This window comes from Euprymna scolopes, chromosome 25 (genome assembly GCF_053919585.1).
Source record: "Euprymna scolopes isolate OS-2025 chromosome 25, ASM5391958v1, whole genome shotgun sequence".
NCBI lineage: Eukaryota > Metazoa > Mollusca > Cephalopoda > Sepiida > Sepiolidae > Euprymna > Euprymna scolopes.
In genome coordinates, this window is record NC_136506.1 from 58,096,583 (window position 1) to 58,104,961 (window position 8,379).

The following is an 8,379-nucleotide window of genomic DNA, read 5'->3' on the forward strand; positions in this document are numbered from 1 at the left end:
AATACAACTAATTCAATATAAGTTGATATCAATATTAATACGACTAATTCAATATAAGTTGATATCAATATTAATACGACTAATTCAATATAAGTTGATATCAATATTAATACAACTAATTCAATATAAGTTGATATCAATATTAATACGACTAATTCAATATAAGTTGATATCAATATTAATACAACTAATTCAATATAAGTTGATATCAATATTAATACAACTAATTCAATATAAGTTGATATCAATATTAATACAACTAATTCAATATAAGTTGATATCAATATTAATACAACTAATTCAATATAAGTTGATATCAATATTAATACGACTAATTCAATATAAGTTGATATCAATATTAATACAACTAATTCAATATAAGTTGATATCAATATTAATACAACTAATTCAATATAAGTTGATATCAATATTAATACAACTAATTCAATATAAGTTGATATCAATATTAATACAACTAATTCAATATAAGTTGATATCAATATTAATACAACTAATTCAATATAAGTTGATATCAATATTAATACAACTAATTCAATATAAGTTGATATCAATATTAATACAACTAATTCAATATAAGTTGATATCAATATTAATACGACTAATTCAATATAAGTTGATATCAATATTAATACAACTAATTCAATATATGTTGATATCAATATTAATACGACTAATTCAATATAAGTTGATATCAATATTAATACGACTAATTCAATATAAGTTGATATCAATATTAATACAACTAATTCAATATAAGTTGATATCAATATTAATACGACTAATTCAATATAAGTTGATATCAATATTGATACAACTAATTGAATATAAGTTGATATCAATATTAATACAACTAATTCAATATAAGTTGATATCAATATTAATACAACTAATTCAATATAAGTTGATATCAATATTAATACAACTAATTCAATATAAGTTGATATCAATATTAATATGACTAATTCAATATAAGTTGATATCAATATTAATACAACTAATTCAATATAAGTTGATATCAATATTAATATGACTAATTCAATATAAGTTGATATCAATATTAATACAACTAATTCAATATAAGTTGATATCAATATTAATACAACTAATTCAATATAAGTTGATATCAATATTAATACAACTAATTCAATATAAGTTAATATCAATATTAATACAACTAATTCAATATAAGTTGATATCAATATTAATACAACTAATTCAATATAAGTTGATATCAATATTAATACAACTAATTCAATATAAGTTGATATCAATATTAATACGACTAATTCAATATAAGTTGATATCAATATTAATACGACTAATTCAATATAAGTTGATATCAATATTAATACGACTGACGTGTGTGCATGTTTGTGTATTTTAGTTTTAATGCCAAAGACATCATAATTTGAAATCATGGAATATTTACTTATGTAAACTTTTGTAAGGACGTTTGATTTATGCTTTCTCTTCCTAAGCTCATCACTGAATTCTTTTTCTGCTTGCAGTATAAAAAACATTTGCTAATATAACTGACTTAAGTATCAAATAAGCCAAAAATATTCATATGCTATAAAACTAAATTATCATATCAAAGGGAAATTTACATAAGTATTTGAAAAATATTCCAAACTTTAAGCATGAAAACGTTTACTAATATTCATCTAATTCATAAAGAAAAATCAGTTGAATTCTCTAAGTTAGACATAAATAGCATTGCATTTGATAAATGAATGTTTGATCTTGCCTAACTAGTAAAATATGGAATTTTCTTTTTTTTTTCTTATTTTAGATTAAAAAGGAATTACAATTAAATTCAATGGTTATATATTCTATCTGACCAGAAACTTATTCACTGTTTATTGCCATTAGACAATGTCTATCCAATAAAATCATTTGATTTGTTGAATTGAAATATGCAAATGGCATCAAAATTAACTGGTTACGTCTTAGCGAATTTTCAAAAAAAAAAAAGAAATGAATAGGAATAAAAAACAAACATTTTTATTTGCACCTAACTTTATTGTTGGGAAGAAAACATGCACACACACACACACACACACACACACACACACTAAGCTTTTCGTTCTTTGACATTTTCTTCAAATTAATACAGAAAAAAATTATGCATGTGAAATAATAATTTCCTTATAAAGAGCATTTCTAGTCTAAAACTATTTTGCAGTACAATGGACTTTTGTTTTTTTGCATTAGAAAACAAATGTGTATATGCTTTTGTTTATGTCACAGTAGATGATAGATTATTCAGAATTAATAAAATACCCCAATTGTAAATATTATGAGCAAATCTCATCACTCATCCTCTTGTTTCCTTGGACAGATTCAAAACAATACTCTCTATTAAATAACTAGATCATTGTCTTTCTAGACCGAAAAATATTGAACTGGGAAAGCCAAAATATATTTAGTAATTGCACATCTCCCTTGACTTTTTGCTGGAACTTCAGTTTAGAAAAGGTAGTTTGAACCTTGGACATTAAACCTCTAACCTTGGAGTATAATTTAGCCACATACTTGCAAAGGTACAAACAACCACTAAAGGGTCAAATGAAGCCATGTATGTACTTTAAACTAATTTCTCTCCAACTGGAGATGCAATCCAAACAAACCACTAGAAGTGATAGAAATCCTTATCAAAAGTCTTGGCCTGATCTAACTTGATTAACACATCTAGGATTGTGAGAATTAAATGCTTATTGTTCACAGTATACTACTGCTTTGACAGTACTACATTGATAAGCCGAAATAAAAATCAAACAAAATCTGTACTAAAATGTTTAATTCTGTGATCAGCCAAATTATTCCCATGTAGCTATCTAATTCTTCTTCTCTCCAAGATACCAGACTCTCTTCCTCAGCAGTGTGATTACACACACACACACACACACACATATATATATATATATATATATATATATATATATATATATATATATATCCCTTCCTTACCTTTCACTCTCTGACAGACAACTTAGTTATACCAGCTGAAAAAATATAATTAAGTAAATAAAAACCATAACAAATAAAATATATTATCAATATAAAAGCAACACAGCAACTAGAAAAAACTTCTTGCCAAAAAGACTGTCTGCGTTTTCTACTTTGATTTGCATATATTTTTTCTTTTTTTTTCCACTCCAGTTTGGCTTTTTTTGCACATTTTTCGGCAATTGAAAAACTTTTGGATTTTTTGCAGGTGTCTTGTCTCTAACTCGACTTTAGCATCTGACAAGGCACTTTTGACAAGGTACAAGTAACATCTACCAAAGCTTAAGTGTCGAAATAGGCGGGTTTGAGTTAGAGGCGGGACAGGGGATGAGGGAACCAGTGGTCTGGGCTCTGCTAGTGGCACATGCAGGTTCTATCTACCAGGAGGCAGCACAACAGAAGCTCTTAGAACAGAGACTTTACTGTAGTAGCATCTCAGAAGAAGAACTGAAATTTCCAGCAACAACAAGAAGATTCAGATGCATAGAAAAACAGGAGCTGCTATACCAATAATCGAAAAAGGAATAGTTGGTATCAACCAGCACCTAGAGGAGTGTGATGAGTGTTCCTCTGCAGGCGTCATCAACAAGTGATTGACTGTCCCTCCCCCTCATGCAGAAAATGCTGGTACTGTCATCAGACAGTATTAGTTGTTGCAGTCCACAGTCCAATCCTACCAATTCCCCATTGATGTCAGCAACTTCTGACCTGTTTCAAACACCATTCCAGGCAAAGAAAAAGCATCTTGGGGACCTCAGTTGTTACCTGGGGCATATAGAGAACTTCACCTACAAAGATCTCACAGATGGTAATGTTCTAAAAACTGCCCGAGGATCAGTAGAAGCCATATTGAAAAGAATTATTTTGTTGATGACAACTGATAGTAAGAAAAAAGGACTGACTGAGGTCAGCAAGAAATAATGGCAGAGCTTCTGGGGTAGCTGAAGATCCTGAAAATCCCACATTGTGAAGCTTTTTTGGCATATATAAGTATATATGCCAAAAAAGCTTCACAATGTGGGATTTGCTACTCTTCACAGCAGAAGACACAATTAAGATAGCAAAACCTGAGGTGAAAAAACTTACACTTGAGTAGACAACAATGAACAATGTCAATTTCCAGCAGCCCTGCTTGGAGCAGTGATGTCTCAGTATGGGGATGTCCACAGCCCCGGTCCACAGCTTATGGTAGGTGACTACCAGTTGACAATATCTTTAGAGCGGGCCGGTTTTAATGCCATTCCAACCCTACTCAGATACAAGACATGGATAATGTCCATAATTATAGAGGGTAGAAGGCCCCATTGTTGGCATTGTCAGCAGCTGAGGAATATGGCAAAGTTGCCCTAAGAGAGCTCCACAGACTGTTTCAGCTGCCATGGTCAGAAAAGAGACTGTCACTGTGACACCAGCAGCTCCTTCTACACAATCAGAAGCTACAGATGGATGGAGTACAATAGCAAGAAAGGCAAAACTACTATGAACTTCAGCACAGTCACACTTGAAAAAATTAAGTCACCTTGGTGGAATTAAGGATGCAGTGTCCCACAGGGTCAAACAGTACCAAAATGCCCATGGAGAAGCTCCAGTCTTTACCAGCCATGTCGTCCACTTCAAAAAGTACAAACCTAAAGATGAAACTTCCAGATTCCTACTCATCAACATCATCAGATTCGGAAAGGGAAGACGCAAGATTCTCTGGGTGAAAGAGATGTTAATAGACTGTTTCACCAAGAAATCGAGAGACAAGAAACCAAAGAAGACAAAGAGGCTGAGCCCCAATTCCAACCTTAAAGTTTAAAGAGATGACCATCCGTCCTGTTCAATCCACACAACCCCAGTTCCCACCTATTTCAATTCAACAGAATACTCCTTTTTGCACAGCCAGTCTGCTCTTGCTCTCAGTTCCAAAAAAGGGAAGAGCCGGGAGAGATAATTCCTGCAGATAGTAGGTCTGTGTCCCTTTCTTCATTGTTAGAACGTGTAAACTCCCCTTCTTCCCAGGAGAATTTGTATTTGCAAAGTTGAACCTCACTCTACAGAAGCAAGTCTGACGGCAAATAAAAATAATATGACCTCTGGAAATTCTGACTCTGGCCTGGGGTCTTTAGATAGACCAACTGAAGAACTTTCTGAAAGCCTCATTCCTCAAAACATTTGTGTGGCAACACAAAGAAAGCTTGTAATGTGCATCCAGGAGACAAGCGCCCGCGTGTTTGTGTGTTGTGTGGGTGTGTAAGAGAGACGGACGAAAAGGAAAGACTTTCCTCGGGGACGGCTCGGCGTCGCCGACTGAAAATAGAGAAAGAAAGATCAAGATGGCGGCCGCCGTCTTTTGTAAAGGATGATATCTCGCAAAGTCACATGAATTCTCGCAATATGCAAATTTAGCCGGCCTGCAATGGCCATAAAAGCGGGGGATTGAAAGACGTTGGGAGGGTGATGATTGACTTGGTCGGGAATCGTGTTGCTGTTGCTTCTCGTGCCGTGTGGGTGTGAGCATATGTTACCGTTGTTGGGACCGTTCTGAGTAACCGATTGTTGGGTTCGTTCTGAGTAACCGTTCGCGTCCATCTAGGTACCTTGCTAGTTGGATTCCGTGCAGAACCGGTGTTTACTGGTTAGTTGTTATATAATAACATGAGCGTATGGAAGCAAGGAGAACAAACAAAGTAATTCAGTTCAAACCTTTATTTAGGGTCAAGGTGAATTGATATACACAGTCTACTAGGCGTCAGGAAGGCCGGAATAGGGATCCAAGTGTTATGGTAGGTTGGAGTCCTCTGGTGGTAGGCCTCAGGGAACGAACAGTGATAGGTGACTAAGCACCTTTGAATCAACTGCTGTCACCGAGAGGGAAGCTGCTGCTGGAAGGAGCTGAGGGGAACGGCTGTGGCTGCTGCTGCTGCAAAGAGTTGAGGGGATCAGCTGTGGCTGCTGCTGCTGGGGAGAGCTGAGGAGAACTCGCGTGGCTGCTGCTGCTGGGAAGAGCTGAGGAGAACTGGCATGACTGTTGCTGCTGCTGATACTGGAAAGAGCTGAAGAGAACTGGCGTGGCTGCTGCTGCTGCTGGGAAGAGCTGAGGAGAACTGGTGTGGCTGCTGCTGCTGCTGATACTGGAAAGAGCTGAAGAGAACTGGCGTAGCTGCTGCTGCTGGGAAGAGCTAAGGAGAACTGGCGTGGCTGCTGCTGCTGCTGATACCGTCAGCGAGACGATCCGCTCTGATTGGCAGTCTGCCGGTAACTGACTTTTTTCTCTGACGGTCGGCTTATTTATACAGCGTAGTAGAGGACATAGCGGCTCCAAGGCAAAAATGGCTGTCATACTTTTTATTTGTGTTAGTTTTCCATAATTAACCACACATCAGGGATTTGCTTATTTGGGGGTATATTCAGTTGTATATATCCCATCAAAGCTGTAAACATTGCGAATCAGCTTATGTAGGAACTACGTCGCGACCGTACACCGTGACCTAACTATTTATGTTTGAAGTGTATGTGAGAGGGGTTGTCAGGTGTATTATTAATATTTCTACTCCTAATTTAGTTGATGCCGTTAATGTGTTTTCCCCCAGATGATTTGCGGGTTATGCTGTTGATGTGGGTGTGGGAGTGGATGTGTTTTGACACCCCGATGTGAGTTTAATACGGCTCTGAACATTTTGCCGACAAACAATATTTGTCTCCGTGCCGCCATTGTTGTTCCCTAGTTCCTCCTCGTCCTGTGCTTCGTTTATGTAACTGTGTGAGGATCTTGCTATATAACATTGAATTGCTTTACGTTGCTGCAACATTATACATCTACAGAGGGCGCAGTAATTTTAAAGGACTTTCTTTACACATTTTCTACAAGCTATTTCGGCCATTTGCCCTCTAGGACTATGACCGAGTCGAAATTCGACTTAAAGCTCATGCCCGAGTTTGACGGGTCCACGTCCATTGTCGACTGGGTTGAAAGGGTCGAGCTGACGTGTGACCTTTGTGAGGTAAAAAGGGTACACACTGTGATTCCCCTGAGATTGGCTGGGGTGCCTTGAATGTGTATTAGCAACTCAGTGCTGCCGAAAAGGGAGATGTCACCGCAATTAAAGCTGCGCTATACAAGGCATTCACCATGGATCCTTGTATGGCCTATGAAAAATTTGCTTCCCAAAAACTTCTACCGGAGGAAAGCGTGGACGTTTTCTTTGCGGAGTTAAAGAAACTCGCAGTCCTATTCGGTGGAGGGGTGTCGGAGCGGACGCTCGCATACGCGTTTGTGGCGGGCCTTCCCACTCGGGTGAAGCAGCTATTGAGAGCCTCAACCAGCGTTTCAACAACGCCCATGGAACACTTGATGGAACGTGCTCGAGCCATCATCAAAGATGAGGAGGACCTGGGGGAACCAGTTGTGATGGCAACACAGACAGGCTAGATTGGCGCTCGGGAGATTCCGAATCAGAACCCTGCAAGCAATGGGAAATGTTTTCGCTGCGGCCGACGCGGACATTTTGCAAGGAATTGCACCAACAGGGGGCGTGTGCACTGTTTTAATTGTGGCGGTTTGGGGCATCTAGCCCAAAACAGTGCGGGAAACGTATCAGGGGAGAGGACGTCAACGCCGCCCTGCTCCCCGAGCAAAATTTGAACAAAGCGCAACCAGTGATGACCGTCTACGTAAACAGGATACCCTGCTCAGCACTTCTCGACTCAGGCTGTTCGCATACTATAGTGAGCGCCAGGCTGTGTCCAAGTTGGACTAAGAGAAAGATCAAAGTCACCACGATAGGAGGCGAGACCCAGACATGCTGTGGAGCTGGAACTGTCGAGGTCTACATGGACACCGGTGCAGCCACTAAGATCAATGTGCTCGTGACTCAAGGAAATCTCCTGGGGTTTGACCTGTTGCTCGGATACGATGCCATCAAGGCGCTGGGGGGAGTTGCAATTCATCGGGATGGAAAAGTGTGATTCTTGGAGGCCCCAGTGTGTGCAGCGCTCCACATCGATCAGCTGGATTTTACAGTGGACTACGACTCTCGCAAAAGGGCCTGGATTGCATCTTGGAAGTGGACTGAGGGAAGGGCACTGACTAAACTCAAGAATGGGGTTGCAGAGTACCCTATACCCAGTGAGGCCCGAGCAGAATACGAAAGGGAACTAAAGGCGTGGATCCAAGATGGCTGGTTAATCCCCTACCCTGAGGACAAGCTTGGGCCTCCCAAGGGTCTAATACCCTTGATGGCAGTAGTCCAGCATAACATGTCGAAAGTACGGCCAGTGCTGGACTATAGGGAGCTTAACAAGCATATTGAAGCCTACACTGCCGATGCTGACATATGCGCCAGCAAGTTGAGGAAATGGTGTCAG